Below are 18178 nucleotides of genomic sequence, written 5' to 3'. Positions count from 1 at the left end.
TGATACACCACATTAACAAAATGAAGAATAAAAATCACATGATCATCTCAATAGATGCAGAGAAAGCATTTGACAAGATACAGCATCCATTTATTGTAAAAAGTCTAAATAAAGTGGGTAGAGAAGGAAAATACCTCAACATAATAAAGGCCATATATGACAAACCCACAGCAAATATCATTCTCAATGGAGAAAAACTGAAAGCTATCCCTCTAAGAACAGGAACCAGACAAGGATGCCCACTGTCACCACTCTTATTTAACATAGTATTGGAAGTCCTAGCCAGAGCAATCAGTCAAGAAAAAGAAATAAAAGGGATCCACACTGGAAAAGAAGTGAAACTGTCACTCTTTGCAGATGCCATGATTTTATATCTAGAAAACCCTAAAGAGTCCACTAAAAAACATTTAGAAATAATAAAGGAATACAGTCAAGTTGTGGGATACAAAATCAATGTACAAAAACCAGTTGCATTTCTATACACTAACAACGAAGTAGCAGAAAGAGAAATTAAGAATACAATCCCATTTACAATTGCAACAAAAAGAATAAAATACCTAGGAATAAACGTAACGAAAGAGGTGAAAGATCTGTCCACTGAAAACTATAAATCATTGTTGAAAGAAATCGAAGAAGACACAAAGAAATGGAAAGATATTCCGTGCTCTTGGATTGGAAGAATTAACATCGTTAAAATGCCCATACTTCCTAAAGCAATCTATAGATTCAACACAATGCCTATCAAAGTTCCAACAACATTTTTCACAGAAATAGAACAAAGAACCCTAAAATTTATATGGATCAACAGAAGACCCAGGATAGCCAAAGGATTCCTGAGAAAAAAGAACAAAACTGGAGGTATCACACTCCCTGATTTCAAATTATACTACAAAGCCATAGTAACCAAAACAGCATGGTACTGGCGCAAAAACAGACACACAGATCAATGGAACAAAATTGAGAGCCCAGAAGTAAACCCACACATTTATGGACAACCAATATTCGACAAGGCAGCCAAGAGCATACGATGGAGAAAGGAGAGTCTCTTCAATAAAAGGTGTTGGGAAAACTGGGCAGCCACATGCAAAAGAATGAAAGTAGACCATTCCCTTACACCATGTACAAAAATCAATTCAAAATGGATTAAAGACTTGATTATAAGACCCGAAACTATGAGACTTCTAGAAGAAAACATAGGCAGTACGCTCTATGACATTGGTCTGAGCAGCATATTTTCAAGTCCCGTGTCTGACCAGGCAAGGGAAACAAAAGAAAAAATGAACAAATGGGACTACATCAAACCAAAAAGCTTCTGCACAGCAAAGGAAACCATCAACAAAACAAAAAGACAACCTAACAATTGGGAGAAGATATTTGCAAACCATATATCAGATAAGGGATTAATATCCAAAATATACAAAGAACTCATACAGCTCAACAACAAAAAAACCAACAATCCAATTGGAAAATGGGCAAAAGATCTGAACAGAGATTTCTCCAAAGAAGATATACAGATGGCCAACAGGCATACGAAAAGATGCTCAACATCATTAGCTATCAGGGAAATGCAAATCCAAACTACAATGAGGTATGACCTCACTCTGGTCAGAATGGCTATAATTAACAAGACAGGAAACGACAAATGTTGGAGAGGGTTTGGAGAGAAGGGAACCCTTGTTCACTGCTAGTGGCAGTGCAAACTGGTGCAGCCACTATGGAAAGCAGTATGGAGTATCCTCAGAAAATTAAGAATAGATCTACCATAGGATCCAGCTATTCCACTGCTGGGTATTTATCCAAAGAACTTGAAAACACAAAGGCATAAAGATACTTGCACCCCTATGTTCATTGTGGCATTATACACAATAGCCAAGACATGGAAGCAACCTAGGTGCCCATCAAGGAACGAATGGATAAAGAAGATGTGGTATTTATACACGAAGGACTACTACTCAGCCATGAGAAATGATGAAATCCGGCCATTTGTGACAACATGGATGCACCTTCAGTGTATTATTCTGAGTGAAATAAGTCAGAAGGAGAAAGTCAAATACCATATGATCTCACTCATAAGTAGAAGATAAAAACAAAAACAAAAACAAAACACAGCATTGGAGATTGGACTGGTGGTTACCTTTGGGGAAGGGGGAGGAGGGGGGGCAAAAGGGGTGATTAGGCTCACATGTGAGGGGATGCACTGTAATTAGTGTTCGGGTGGTGAACATGATGTAATGTATACAGAATTCGAAATATGATGTACATCTGAAAAAATAAAAATTAAAAAAAATTATATAATCATAAAAATGGTACAGCTAATTTTTCCAAGTACATCTATGGCTATGCTGATTTAACTAGCTATAATTAGAGAATTCTGAGAATTTTTAATCTATTAACTGTTTCATTCATTTATTAATTAATGATTATTAAATGTTTATCAAATGAACTATTTTGTGAATACGTGTGTGTGTATGTGTATTCTAAAGTTTGTTTTCCCTTACAATTTTTACAATCTTAAAAAAGTGTTAGGGGCTGGCCCCACCGCCTGGAGGTTGAGTTTGGCACACTCTGCTTCAGTGGCCTGGGTTCTGTTCCTGGGCACAGACCCACACCACTCATCACCGGCCATGCTGTGGCAGCAACCCACACACAAAATACAGGAAGATTGGCACAGATGTCAACTCAGAGTGAATCTTCCTCAGTAAAAAGAAAGCAAAAGAAAGATTGCCTTCTTCTGAGAGTGATAATTAGTCGAATTTGGTACATAAAATAAATATTTCAATTGATGTTTACTAATATTCAACCATGTAAAATGTTTTAAGATATGCAATGCAAAATATGTCATGAACACACATTTTTTTGTATTTTAGCCTGTCAATATACTTAAGATATAATGTGAAATATAATTAAGCTTTTTGCATTAAAGTGTATGAGAAACATTATCACATCATTTTTATCATACTTATAAGTGTATATTCAGCTTGAAACTGTTAAAAGTAAGTCTAGATAAGTCTAGGTAGAAGTGTCAATAGAAAAATACAAGAATAAATATATAAATATCATATAATAAAAGAGACCGTAAGTCTAGGACAAAATGTCCTTTTCATATATGCTGATTTTTTTCTGTTCACAATTCACACATGAATATTCTGCATACATTATATTCCTTAATATTGAAATACTTGGAAATTTTCTTTAAACGTGCCCAAATTCAAAGTTACTAATTGTTTTAATGAAAACATTTCCTACTATTTTCTAAATGAAAAGGGGTAATGTTATCTTAGAAATAATGCAGACTTTCCTCCTTTTGTGGTAATTGCTCTGGCTTACTTTTCATAGTCATTTTCATTTCCATTTCATTACAGTGTTATGAAATGTTTATAAAATACCCCACTATAAAAAAGATTGGTAGATTTCTAATTGCTTTAAATGATGCATACACGTATTTTTGTTTTGTAAAATATATTTTTAAAAATACTCCTTTTTTTATACTGAATGATGAAATTGTAGAACTACTCCCACATCCAGGAAGCTGTGGATTATCCATGTATCTAGCTGTGAATAGCTCTATATATTTATTCTTTGTCTATTTATTGCATCATTGAAATGTTTTTACAGAAACAATTCTCTTAGTAAGATTATACTAAAACTTACCTCCGCTTTTGAAGAACAGATTCTTTCATGGTTAATGACATACAAAATTCTGCTCAAAGTTTCCTTAACATTTTATTAAAATATTTTGATATTTTACAATTATTCTGATGTTATAGAATCACATGTGATTTGTTTTCTATTTAATTACTTTTATTAATTTCTATTAATGTAATTTTCCATTTATTTGTTTGAAAAATTCTATGTTCAGAGTTAATTTGAACAAAATTTTATTTACTTCTCTAGGAAGGAAAATAGGGAAGATTGTCAACACATTATACAACTAAGGACAATATTCAACACATTAAACAAAGATGGGAGTAGTCATTTTTTTCAGACAATAACTAGCAGCAAATACTTCAGAACTATAATTGACATCCATAAACTACTTTCCTTGAAGCATCTAAAAGTAATTTGTAGAAATTACTTAATTAGCCTCTCAGCAGTTCCTGGCAGTGGATTGTATTGTAATTACAATGTACTTTGTATTCACAGTATTGATGGAGAGCATGAGCGCAGATATCTGTACAGCGCTACACGTGCAAAGGAAGCCGGGACCCGGTCAATAGGAAACCCTGCACGGGCACATTCCTCACACTTGTTCGCTAAGGGGGACAGGTAACCAAGGTTGTTTTGTGTACTCTTTCTCCTCGTTCGTTTAGTTTTCCCCAGAAATATCTTAATGACTTTCGCATTTTTTCTGTTCTCTTTGCTCTCTGTCACAGACAAAAGAATTTTGATGTTTTGAAAAATAACTCACTGAGAATAGACACTTCATGTTGTTTTCATAGGCTAAGAAAGAGGGGGAGAAACAGATACAGACGGAGACAGAGAGGGAAAGAGTACAAATTTAGGAAAAGTCATTGGAAAATGAAATTAAATGCCCAAAGCATGAAAGCTTATAGAAAGTTCAGGAAATACTTCTTACATTTGATGAGTCCATAGTAGACAATACATCAGAAGTGTACTAAATTGAGTAATTGGAACAAATGCTTCTTTCCTTTCTGTTTCCAGGCCGTTGATCACATAACCCTGCATTTTCTCCCTTTAGAGGCAGAGGTTATTTCTCTAACCTTTGTCTTTGGACTGGGGCATGTGGTTCCCTGATTCAAAGGATGCTAGCAGACATTGTGCAAATTGAGGCTTAAAATGGACTTACACAGTTGGACTTTCCTTCATGTGGTTCTTGTATTGCCACAGTAAGAAGATGTCTCTGGGGCCCATCCAGTGGCGTAGCAGTTAACTTCGCATGCTCCGCTTCAGAGGCCCACGGTTTCCCTGTTCCGATCCTGGGTGTGGACCTACGCACACTTATCAAATCATGCTGTGGCAGGCATCCCACATATAAAGTAGAGGAAGATGGGCAAAGGTGTTAGTTCAGGGCCAATCTTCCTAGCAAAAAGAGGAGGTTTGGTGGTAGATGTTAGCTCAGGGCTAATCTTCCTTAAAAAAAAAAAAAGAAAAAAGAAAAAGATGTCTCTGCTAGTCTGCTGATACATAGAGGATGGGAAACAGATGAAAGAAACTGGCAATCTCCAGCTGGGAGCTAAGCCCAGATGAGCCCACCCTAAATAAACTTATGTACAAATACACAGATGAAAATGAATGATTCCCAATTAAGATCCAGAATTTTGGGGTAGTTCGTTTCACAATATTATTTTGGCAACATTTGACCGATATAGAATAACACAGTGGAAATTGTAAGTTAGATTCAAGATATAGAGAGACTTTTATTTTAGATTTCATTTTTCTATAAGAAACTGTTCATTTTTGCATTTGTATACGCATTCACATGTTAGGGATAAACTAAACAAGAGCTTTAATTTACAATTTGATTTCAGTGTCAGTATTTAGAAGGCTCTATTACATGGTGACTTCAACATTGTTTCTGGTCTTGACCTTAAAGAAACAGACAGCCAATTATTTCTCCAGCCAAAATGGCTTCACCTGGGATCAGCAAAGAACTGCAATTTGGAGTGTGCAACTATGGCTAGCCACATGCAAGTCCTGAGCAACAAGGGGAGGAGAAACCCTCTTATAGAGGGCAAAGACAGTTGGGAGAGCTATTGTAAGCAAAAAGTCCATAGGAGGAGACTAGGAGATCAAAGTGTGGTGGCTTTTCATTGGCCGTGTTGTGACAGTCTCTCATTGGCTATTACTGGGCAGGAAGAGGAAGTCTTCTTCCTGTTGGGCTCTGCAATGGTTAATACATGTGAGAGCTCTCCTTTCTGGCCTCTCAACTCTATTTTCAGTGAGGTTTCTGTTTATTGATTTTCACACTGCTATTGCTGATCGAGCATATTCTTGACTAATAACTGTGAAATCTTTTAGGTTACCTTCATTTCAAATTAGAATAAAACACCAATACCATGAGCAAAGCTTGTTGATAAAATTATTGCTAATAGCTATATAGTGACTTTCAGATATTGGTGAAATATTTGAGTCACACAAATGTTAAAGCTCATGAAACAAGCATGATGAAGTCCATGAGTCAGTTAGGAACTGCAAAAATTTAATGCTTTTTTAAGCCTTTATTTGTGACTATCACATAGCCTAATGTTACAGAATTACTGAATGTGGGGAAGAAAGAAGCCCATTTTCATTATCTTTCCTCAAAGACAAGACACTAGTTAAAAATGATATTAAAACCATATTTTCATGTAGTTACAATTTTTTTTTCTGGTGATGAGACCTTTTAAGATCTACCTTAGCAATCGTATCTCAATAAAGCTAAAAACAATTTTTGCCTTGTCACAAACTTGTACATGATGTTGAAAGAAAATGAAAAAGCAACTACTTATAGTGTTTCTGATATGATACTTCATGAGGTATATTTGCTAAAATATTTAATCTAAATATAATTAATTCCTTAAACCTTGTTTCTAAATTATAGGAAATAAATGGAATTAGGAAGAAACCATTAAGTAAATCCAGAAGCAGGACAATCTATAAGACAACTGTCATTAGTTCATAAGAAATTAATGTCACAAAATAAAAAAGTTGAAGCAAGTTCAGTGTCGAAAAGTGACTAAGATGATATAACAACCAAATTCAACGAGTGAAATTATATTGTATCATATATCTAAAAATATTTATGAAGTCATTTTTGGAAAAACTTAGAGTATAAATATACTATCTAGGCATGAAGTATCATGGAATCTGTATGTGAATTACAAGTGATATAAAATAAATAAAAGAGAGACAGAGAAAAAGAGAGAGAGGGAGAGTCAGCAAATAAGGCCCAAGGTTAACCGTGAAATCTGTGAAGAAGGAGTAAAATTATTTATTTAACTATTTTATATACTTAAGTGTTTTCATAATAAAAATTGAGGGGAAATCAACAGCATAATTTCAACAATATCCAAAAAGTAAGTTTAAATTTCTGCTTACACACAAAAACCCCCAAATACTGTACTTTGCAAATAATAACACAAACTGGGGACAAATTTTATTTTACAAGCAGTCATAGTCGATATGTTGCTGGAACCACTCATTAACAGGCAAGGGGATTCTAATTTGCTACTTGCTCTAAAGAGCCCTTAACATTTTATATCAGGAAAGGTGCATTATTCAATGTGTGTAAAATAAAAGGCAAGACATAGTTAAAAATTCAAAGATTATCTGTCTATTTTGAAAACCAATCACATCCTTCTTTGGCCACATTTCTTGATTCGTATTGTAAGGATGAGTTTTAATCAGGCAGCAGGCATATGAGAAACACTAGAAGTAAAAGATCTAATGAGGATGACAATCCAAACTCAATTCAGGAAATGTTCCGAGAGCCTCTTCCTCAAGCTATAAACACTTTTGCTTTGTGAGATTATTTGAATCAATCTACTTGACCACAAACAATGAAATCATTCAAGTCCAAGTATGGAAAAAAAGAGAAATCTTTGTCAAGTTCATTTACTATTAGAGAATTAAGACAAACAACCTGGTGGCAGCCACTTCAGAGCTGACCAAAATCTAATGTGGTTCTCCACACCCCTCTGGAGAAAGTGGGTATTATGTAGAATGTTGCCATCTTGTGCATGCTATGAGATCTGGCAATGCTGAGAAATAATTTTCCTTTAAAAAATCTGACTCAAAACACCTTTTGTAATTTATATTTGATAGTAAAAATTTTCAGTTTTTAGATTTAATTCTTAATCTCAGAAGCTTGTTCTTTTTAGCAATGTTTGCCATTGATCTGGTCTTTGACAGGGAATTAATTTTAATATATACCCATTTCATTTGGTAAAAATGTATACTTGCAGCATCACTAAATCATACAAATATTCAAATTAATTATAAATATTAAATACATTATATTTAAATGCATATAACCATTTTCAAACACATTATTTAATTTTAAAATTGTTGACATTTTATTTTTTCAAATAAATTTTATCTAATTTTATCTTCTTCAAATATTTAAGTACATCAAATAATTTTGTTATGCTAACTTAATTTTACCTTGTTTTCCATTTCATTTTTAACATATTCAGTTTACCTATATAAGTGTTCTAGTATTAGAAAGTCAAAGAAATTGGCAAGTTATGATGCTTTCAAAGGGAAATTTAGTATTACTATCATCGATGGCAGTGATACTGTGAAGTATTAGAAATAACGTACTAAATATTTGCAGATAGGGTGACTGTATAGAATGAGTCTTGAGTTAAGTGTGATGCTTTAGTCATACACTTTATTGTATTTGCACATCTCTCAGAGGTATTCACTAAAACTGGGGAGGTAATCACATGAAGAAATGCGCATTCTCCGTGCTTTAGAATTTCATTCCTTGTGTACCAAGTACAAAAACCTGTAGTTTTCTCAAGGAACTTTACCTTCAAACTCTCTACATAAAAGAGCATTATGAATATTTTTATCAGCTGTATTTTAACATTAAGTAAATAACTCAAAGATTGGCTTGGCGTGTTTCTGGTTTTAAGTGTGTCTAGTGAAAATTAGAAAGGTCTTTTTCTTTAAATGATAATAACTTTGTTATTAGATGCTATTTGCCATCAACAGGCTTTCATTTATCATAACAAATGAACATAATTCTGTGATGTGTGAACTTTTGTATGTGAAATATTTGACCTCTTCCAGAGACACCATAATTTATGATATGATTAATACATAAATGCACCCATATGTTTATCATTATAATTTCCTTTTTTTATCCAAATTCTTAGAGTCATAAGTTAGTGAGAAAGTGATTGATGATATTCTTTCTGTAGGTTTAGCCATTTGTTCTAGACACCAACATTGAGATAAACATTGCTTTCCATCTGTACGGGTTGGAGTGTCTGTCTGTCTGCCGCAGGCATAGAAATACATGAATTTGAAATGTTGATCACCAATGTTGTCATTGAGGTTTTCAATCAAAATCAGTAAGCAAAGAAGGCTTCTACTGATTATTGATATGTGATAAATTGATAACATGGCTTAAAAAGTTATCAATTAAACATTTTTCAAGAAAATTTATCAGCCTGTACTCAAAGCATAACAAGTATTAAAAAATGCATATGCAATTAGCTCTGTCCATTGCCATGGCAGATGCCTGATTTGGTGTTAAATTAATTACCAAATGCCTTTGCTTTCTGACAGTTGGATATTTTAGACTTCAAAGGCAAATAGATTTTGAAGCAATATAATAACAATCTTAGAAATGCGAAGTGCAGCAGAGCTGAAAAGTGAAAACTCAACAGGCTAGGCTGTTAATATCTTCCGGAAGAGTTAATCAGTCATAGGGTGACAACTGTAAAAGTACAAATCATATGTGGTACAAATATAATTCACTTTCAATAAAATTTTTATTTTGATATAACTTCAATAAAATAAAACTTCAAGGTGGCAAATTATTGTACAAATTAACTACAAGTTAAATGTATTATATCTCTGAATTCCATCCTAGAAGGTCATCAAGTTGCTGTAAAATTTTTGGTTGTAATTAGCAGTAAACATATAGAGACTGCATATTTTAGAATTTTGATCATTATTCACTGGATGCATTTCCAAGAGCACTACTTTCAAACTTTCACTATTTTACTATCAGATCAAACTTAATAGAAACATTTTTTAATTCATTCAAGAACTTGCGCTAGATATGAATCAGACATAGCATGATGATTATAATTTAAAGGAATTACTTTTGACAAATATTAGAATAAATTTACCTGCATATTATTTTGTAATGTTTCCAAATGAGGTGTAATTTCGAAGCTCATCTATAAGCTTATTTAGAGAAGCTGATTATTCGTTGACGTACCATGAAAATTAACAGACTAAAAACTATGAAATCACTATCTGTGTGTCTGTAAATATAGCATATTCTAACATAAATATACTTAAGCTTAAACTACTCATTTTCAAAAATATCTAAATGTTTGATCTTACTTATTTTAAATATTTCTCACAGAAACTTCTATTTAATTCAAATAATTTCTGTATTTTTTACCAGATAATATTTGTAAGAAACTGCTAAAGAAAAAATTTTTTTAAAAGTTGCCAAATTTTATTGTGATTAGTATATTAATTATTCAATCCGAATTTATTTAAATGTGTGCTCTAACATCAAAATTGCCTACTTTGTTAAATATAAATTCCTTATGGAAGTGTTAATATCAATCATTCTCTAGCCTATGATGCTAGTGGCTTTTAAAAATATTTCAATCATGTGGGCTGCCCAGTGGTGTATTGAGTAAGTTCACACACTCTGCTTTGGCAGCCCAGGATTCGTGGGTTCAGATCCCGTTCGCGGACCTAGCAGCACTCATCAAGCCATGCCATGGCAGCATCCACATAAAATAGAGGAAGATTGGCATAGATGTTAGCTCAGCAACAATCTTCCTCAAGCAAAAGAGGAAGATTGACAACAGATGTTAGCTCAGGGCGAATCTTCCTTACAAAAAAGCTTTCAATTGTGCATTTAGTATGTTGGCTAATATTTGCCTTCATATCTTCCTCTTTCAAAAGTCTGTCTCTGTCTTTCTCTCTTCTACAGCACCTAGCCCTTTCCTTTCCTACTATCTATAGTAGATGCTTAATGTAAGCTTCTTTAATGAAAACATATTAAGAACAAAATATTTAGCATATATCCTGTAACATTTATAGAAATATCAATCTAGTAACCATAAAACATTTTGTTGAAAATTGAATAGTAAGTAAATTTCAAATAGATTACTTTCTTTCAGACTTTAAAATATACTATAGGTACAACTTGTAAAATTTATGCAACTAAATAAGCAGATAATTCTTGTAATGCTCCTATTTTATTTATTTTTGGATGCATACACATAACAGGGCCCAGTTTGGGATTTTATATTTATTAAAGAATTCAAATATTATCCAAGTGAATATGGAATGACTTTCACAATATTTATTGAATACCTTTGTGTAACAGTGTAGAATCTTGATTCATCATTTAATCATTTTTAAATTATGTATTTACAATAAATAAAATGTAAAATGTAGAAATAGCTTAGCTAAGATCAGATATAATTATTTTATAAGATTGTCCTATATTAATTTCTGGCCACTTTGTCTCTATGTGTAAAAATAGGTGCAAAAGACATGTTGGAAAAAATGAAGGTGGCATAAACTCAGAAATTGTCCAAGGCCAAAAGGTAATAAGTTTCAACATGGCAAAATATTTTGATGCCATGTCCTTGGAACCTAAAATATGATTTCCCATTTACAAGATAATCACACCACAGCCTATGCACTATAAGACATAACCAAAGCAGTAAGGAGTGTTTATGAAACAAAAGGTGGTAATCAAATTTTGTGAAAAGTGTTAGAAAGGAACAGCTGTGATTTAAACAAGTTATTTTGAAATTTGTAATCCCTCAACAGAGGAAAAATGAAAAAGACAGCTATAGACTCCTGGAAGGCACACGCTATGTATACATTTACCATACAATACAGTAATTGCACTCCCAGGTATATACCTAATTATGTTCCAAACAGAGACTCAAACATGTAAGTGTATACCAATGTTTGTTGCAGTAATTATTTGCAATAACAAAAAAGTGGAAACAATTCAAGTGTCCACCAACAGATAAATGGATAAAACAATGTAGTATAATATTAATGGAATAATGTTCAGGCATAAAAAGGAATGAAGTTTTGATACATGCTACAAAATGTATGACTTGACAATATTGTACTAAGTGAAATAAGGGAGACACAAAAGGACAAATATTGTATGATGCCACTGATATTATTTAGAATAGGCAAATCAATAAAGACAGAAAGCAGGCTAGATGTTACCAGAGACTGAACAGAGGAGAGAATCAGTAGTTATTGCTTAATGGGTGTAGAGAGTCTGCTTTGGTTGATGAAAATTTTTGAATTAGATAGCATGATGTTCTTGCAGTGTTGTCAATGTAATCAAAGGTGAAGGTGCTGCAACTTTTAAATTTCATGACATTGATTTCTTGTGAACTCAGGACAGTTATAGAGTATGCTGATTTATAACATTCCCTCCCTCACCTAAGCTGTGCCAAAAACTAGAGTTTCACTAGGTGAGGCTGGCTATGAAAGCTAGCAACTTTGCTGAGAGATGTAGTGGACATGTTTTAGGTTAAGGGAAGGGGCAAGCAAAACACATGACTTTGTCAGAAAAAAGTGTTAAATGTGGACAGAAAAGGCATGGGAAACTTGCAGTTTTGTGAGACTCGGGCCATAGTTAGCTTAGGATAAGCAGTGAACCAGCCAGAAATTTATCATAGTTGTCTGGGAAAAGCTGCAGGAAGGCCAGTTAAGTCTCCCTAAATCCTTGGCTGTCTGGACATTATATGCATGCACAGGGATGCCAGGGTGAGCATGGTGGTAAGAAAAACCATGGAGAAACGAGAACCAACTCAATTTTGAATGTGCTTTTAAGCAGCCACCAAGAGTGATTATCAGAGGGTGGAAGCCTAGTGGGTTTCAGATGTTTGACCAGAATCTATGTTCAAATCATTGGCCAAACACAAAGTTACACAAACACAGGGGAAATCTATAGAAAGCAGTGATAAAAGACATAAAAATATTTTTTTTAAAAGGCAGAAACATGAGCAGTCATAGACTATGGGAAGCATTCCTCAGTTTAGGTCCAGACAAGTTACAAAGTGGGGGAAAAACAAATAATAAGAATTCACCGTTAGTGAAATATATTATCTAAAATGTTCACACTAGGGGGCTGGCCCCGTGGCCGAGTGGTTAAGTTCGCGCGCTCCGCTGCAGGCGGCCCAGTGTTTCGTCAGTTCGAATCCTGGGCGCGGACATGGCACTGCTCATCAGACCATGCTGAGGCAGCGTCCCACATGCCACAACTAGAAGAACCCACAATGAAGAATACACAACTATGTACTGGGGGGCTTTGGGGAGAAAAAGGAAAAATACAATCTTTAAAAAAAAAAAAAATAAAAAAAATAAAATAAAATGTTCACACTAGGAAATGTATCTCATACTCAGCAAAACAAGAGCCATCAATAGGTTCCACACATGCGTGGGCTCAAATATTGGATTTAGTAAACAAAAACTTCAAAGTGGCTATTAGAAATATATGAAAATCATTTTTAAAAGATAATGGCAATGTTTTTGAAAATAGATACTTTCAATAGAGAGATTGAAATTTCAAAAATAACCCACATGGAAATTCTAAATTTAAAAATATAATAACTAAAATTAGAACAAGGAAACAAAAATACACTAGAAGTTCTAAAGAGTGGATTTAAGGTGAAATAAATAATCAGTTACATTGAAGATGGATGAGTAGAAATAGTCTGTTGAACTAAGAGAAAAAAGACTGAAGAAAGATTAAAAGTAACAGAAAACAACATCAAGCACACCAACATAAGTATAATGGGAGTTCAGAAAGAAAGGAGAAGGGAAAGAAGTAAAAATTATTTTAATGTATAATGACAGAAAACTTCCCAAATTTAATGAAAACCATCCCAATTAGACTAAACACAAAGAAATCCACAGTCAGACATGTGAAATAACTCGTAGAACAACTGAATATTAAAGAGAAAGAGAAAATCTTGAAAGCTGCAGGAAAAAAAAATCTCATCACTTACAGGGATGTAACAATAGGATTAATGGCTGACATTTCTTTAGTGACAAGAAAGTCCAGAATTAAATAAAATGAAATATTCAAGTACAGAAAGGAAAAATCTGTCAACCAAGAATATTATATCTAGAAAAGTTATCAGTCGGAAGTGACAACAGGCTGGCCTGGTGACATAGTGGTTAAGTCCATGCATTCCACTTCGGCAGCCTGGGGTTTGTAGGTTCAGATCCCAGGTATGGACTGATGCACTGCTCATGAAGCCATGCTGTGATAGCATCCCACATACAAAATAGAGGAAGAAGAGGTCTTCCTCAAGCTAAAATACAAAGATTGGCAACAGATGTTAGCGCAGGGCCAATCTTCCTCATACAAAAATATGAAGACAAAGTCAAAACATTTCCTGATAAACAAAAGCTGAGAGAATGCATGGGTAGCATACTTCCCTTAAAAAAAAAAGACCAAAGGACTCCATCAGGCTTAAAGGAAAGAATAACAGACAGAAACGCAAATCTACATGAAGAATTGAAGAGCTCCAGAAATGATCAGTATGTGGATAAATATAAAGACTATGTTATGGACTGAACTGTGGCCTCCTAGAATTTGTATTTTGAAGTCTTAACTCTCAGTACCTTAGAATATGACTATACTTGGAGGTTGGGCCTTTAGAAAGGTAATGCAAAATGAGGTCATAGGGGCAAGACCCAATCCAATAGAAGTGGTGTCTTTATAAGAGGAGAAAAGTAGGACACAGACATGTATACAGAAGACCATGTGAAGACACAGAGAGGCGATGGACATTTTATAGAGAGAGACCTGAGAAGAAACCAACTCTGGGAACAACCTGATCTTGGACTTCTAGCCTTGAAGACTGGAATAGGTGTTCAGCTTTGTTAATGTTAGATTATAGTTAGGAATAAGCCAGAAAATATTGTAAATGTTGAGTCAATAAAGAAATAAAGTTCAAGTCCAGAGTGATAGAAAGACTGTGGAGAATAGTGAACCAAATTACTCTACAGAATTTGTGATTTAGATTTCATTTGGGATGATACTAACTGGTAGAAGAACTAACACAGTGTTCTGTGTCAGTCACTCTTCTTTGCACTAGAATGAAGGCTCCCCAAGGGCACGTACTTCCTCTCTTTTATACACTGATGCTTCTCAGTTAACCAAAACAGTGTGGGATACATGAAAAGTCCCTCAGTAAATATTTGTGGAATCGTTAAAGTAATGAAAGTACAGATGAGGTTATATCTAGCTCCATGTTAATATTCCAGAAGTTAGTTTTGTAATGCCAAACACGTATTGAAGACCATGAGTTTGAAATATTTCTAAAAACAGAGAAAGATTGCTGAGAAGAGGAAAAGAGCTTTTACCGTAAATATGTCCTTTGGCTTAAATGGCACATCATGAGTCTAAAATATTGTTTGACTTTAGAGTCATAAATTGCCAGTGATGGTTCCCTGACCACTGCCCAAAAACCAAATGAAAAAGCATCCTGCACACAAAGCTAAAAATAGTGTCAGTATCCACAATATGCATATTTATTCCAATTATAAAAGTTTAGTGTATAGTCATAAATCTATTACTCACATTGGAATTGAATTTCAAAATATTAACAAAAGTATAATGAAAAACTTAGACTATAATGTATTTTTCTAAATGAACCCGTTTTTCATATGGATGAATTTAAATCAGATTTCTGTGTTTAAAATATTATTAAAAATTAAGGACTCCAGCTTCAGATTATTAGTATCCTTAATATTGTCAGCATCTTGCACCTACCTTATCTTTGGCATCTGTAACCTATTAGAAACTGAAGTACAAAGTTTAGTTATTCCCTTTTAAAGTAACATGTGAAATCAGAGAAATGTCTCTGTGTCTCTTTCTTCTGCATAAACATACATGTTCATGCACAGCACACAGTAACTCACATTCCAACTTCAAACGACACAATGCTTGAGAAGGAAAATAATAACACAGTCTTATTACTTGCTGTAAAATTTAAACTCGAAATGACTACCATGTATTATTTTTTATCTAAGCAGTCTCTAGAATGTTGAACAAATATCGTAGGTCTTATTTGGACAGAATTCATAATTAAGAGAATATTTGTATGGTGCCCTTATAAATACATGGAAGAATTGACAATTTGAGCTGTGTTTTGCCTTTGAACAAAACAGTAAATGGCATCTCATACAAGAAAAAAACCAGTTTTCATTAGATATTTTTAGATAGTATTTATTTTATTCATTGTAGCCTCTTACTTTCTTTTCAATGTCTGAAGGAAATGTGGTACTAAATTTTTTTTCATTTCTGATGTTTACAATTTATGGTAAATATTTTTAAAGTAATAATCTTTTTTTTAAATTTGAAACTTGTTCATTTTTAAGTTTCCGTCTCAGCCAAACACTTAGTCATTAATGTTTCACAGACGGATTTTTTCTGTGGTAAAATATACGTAATATAAAATTTACTATTTTAACCATTTTAAACATGCAGTTCAGTGGCTTTGCGTACACGGACATTGTTGTGTAACCATCACCGCCATCTGTCTTCAGAACATTTTCACCTTTCCCAGTTGACACTTTGCACAATTAAGCGATGACTTCCCATTCCTCTTTCCCCCAGCCCTTGACAACCACCATTCTACTTTCTGTCTTTACAAATTTAGCTGTTCTAGATATCTCTTATCACTAGAATCATACTTTATTTGTCCTTTTCTGACTGGTTCATTTCATTTAGTATAATGTTTTTAAGATTCTTCCATGTTGAAGCTTGTGTCAGAATTTCCTTTTCTTTTAAGGCTGAATAATTTCCCACTGAATGTACATACCACATTATTTTTATCAATTCATCTATGGATGAGGTTGTGAATTTCTTCCACCTTTGGTATTATGAATAATACTGCTATAAACATGGATATACATAGATGGATTTTATTTTTTAATTGAAAAAATATATATTTTTATACCTCATAAAAACAAAAATTCCCTTGAGGGAGGGCTTAATTCAAGATCACCTTATTTGTTTCTAGAAATTTTTCCTGACAGGTGATTATGAAAGATTGCTTGCATCAAAACAATTTCCTTATTGGACTATTTTTACAAATACCTTTAATCAAAGTAACACTTATTTTAAATACCTAAAAACACACTGATAAATTTTTATTGTGTATACACTGATGTTGAGATGAATTATTGTTAAAGTACTCTGCAAAAGAGGTTGCACTATTTTAAATACACAATATGTAGACATTTAATAATACATGTAATGTATGGCATGTTTGTTTATATACGCATATAGGCTTATGTGTTTGCATATATGTATGTTTAAACATATATATACAGATATACATGAGCGTATTGCTATTAATTTGACTATTCTAGGCGCTTCATATTTGTGTAATAATACATTATTTACATGTGTATCTGTGTGTGTGTGTGTGTATGTATATATATATATATATATACAAACATATATAAACATACACTATTTTGGGATCTGGTGAATGAATCACATATAAATTTAACTTCTAATAAGGAAATGAGAAACAGAGTGTCTGTGTTTATTTACGTCATTTGTTCAGCTGTGAAAAGTAACTGCTGTTAGTTAACTGTTACAGGATCTTGCACATCTTAATGTCTTAGATGGATAGCACAGGGTCCCCAAAATGACTATATGGTACAATCTGACTCTGGGAGAAAGCAGTTGCGGGAACAGCAAATTTCTCTCAGTGTATTGAGGGAAAAGAGTCTATTATGATTATATGTTGTAAATCAAAAAATAAAGCAATTTGGGTGTGTATGCACACATCCATGATTATCTGAAGAGAAAAAGAGCAGTTTGTTGACATAGATACACAAAGGGGATGGAGGAATGACAATGTGAGTAGTTTGGAGGAGGGAGAAAGGAGAGGGGCAAATCAAAAGAGAATCACACCAACAAGTGGAGTATGAAAGATATGATCCAATTTACGTATATTTATAGAAAAAATAGGAGAAATAAAAATAGAGAGAGAGCCAAATACAAGCTGGCGGTGATGTCGATGATTTATTTTTAAATTAAGAAATAGGCCATTTAGGAGCTTGGAAGTCATCCCTCCTGTCCTTATAACAAGAAAAAAGAAAAAGAAGCTGAAAATTAATAACTTTTCTTAGATCTGTCAGAGAATTGAAGTCACAGGGCAAATTACTGCACCCAAAATTGGAGGGGCAGACTGGCAGTTATGGAGAACCACAGCTTAGTGGAGCAAAAGTCCAGGTGTAGAAGCCTGCTGCTGGAGCTGATATTGTGATAGGAAAACTTAAACTGTAATTGATGAATTCTTAAAGTCTTCGTGTGGACAAGCTTGAGATTTAACTCCGGAGGGGCCCCCACACACTCATGAGTTTTACCTAGAGGAGCCCTACAGATTCTTACAGAAAATATCCCTCCTCCTAAGAAGAATTTCCTTATCCTTTAGGCAGGGTGAGGGAAAGGCAGCTCTTTGGA

The sequence above is a fragment of the Equus caballus genome, unplaced genomic scaffold, assembly GCF_041296265.1.
Source record: "Equus caballus isolate H_3958 breed thoroughbred unplaced genomic scaffold, TB-T2T haplotype2-0000490, whole genome shotgun sequence".
Classification (NCBI taxonomy): Eukaryota; Metazoa; Chordata; class Mammalia; order Perissodactyla; family Equidae; genus Equus; species Equus caballus.
Note: the sequence above shows the minus strand (reverse complement) of the source record.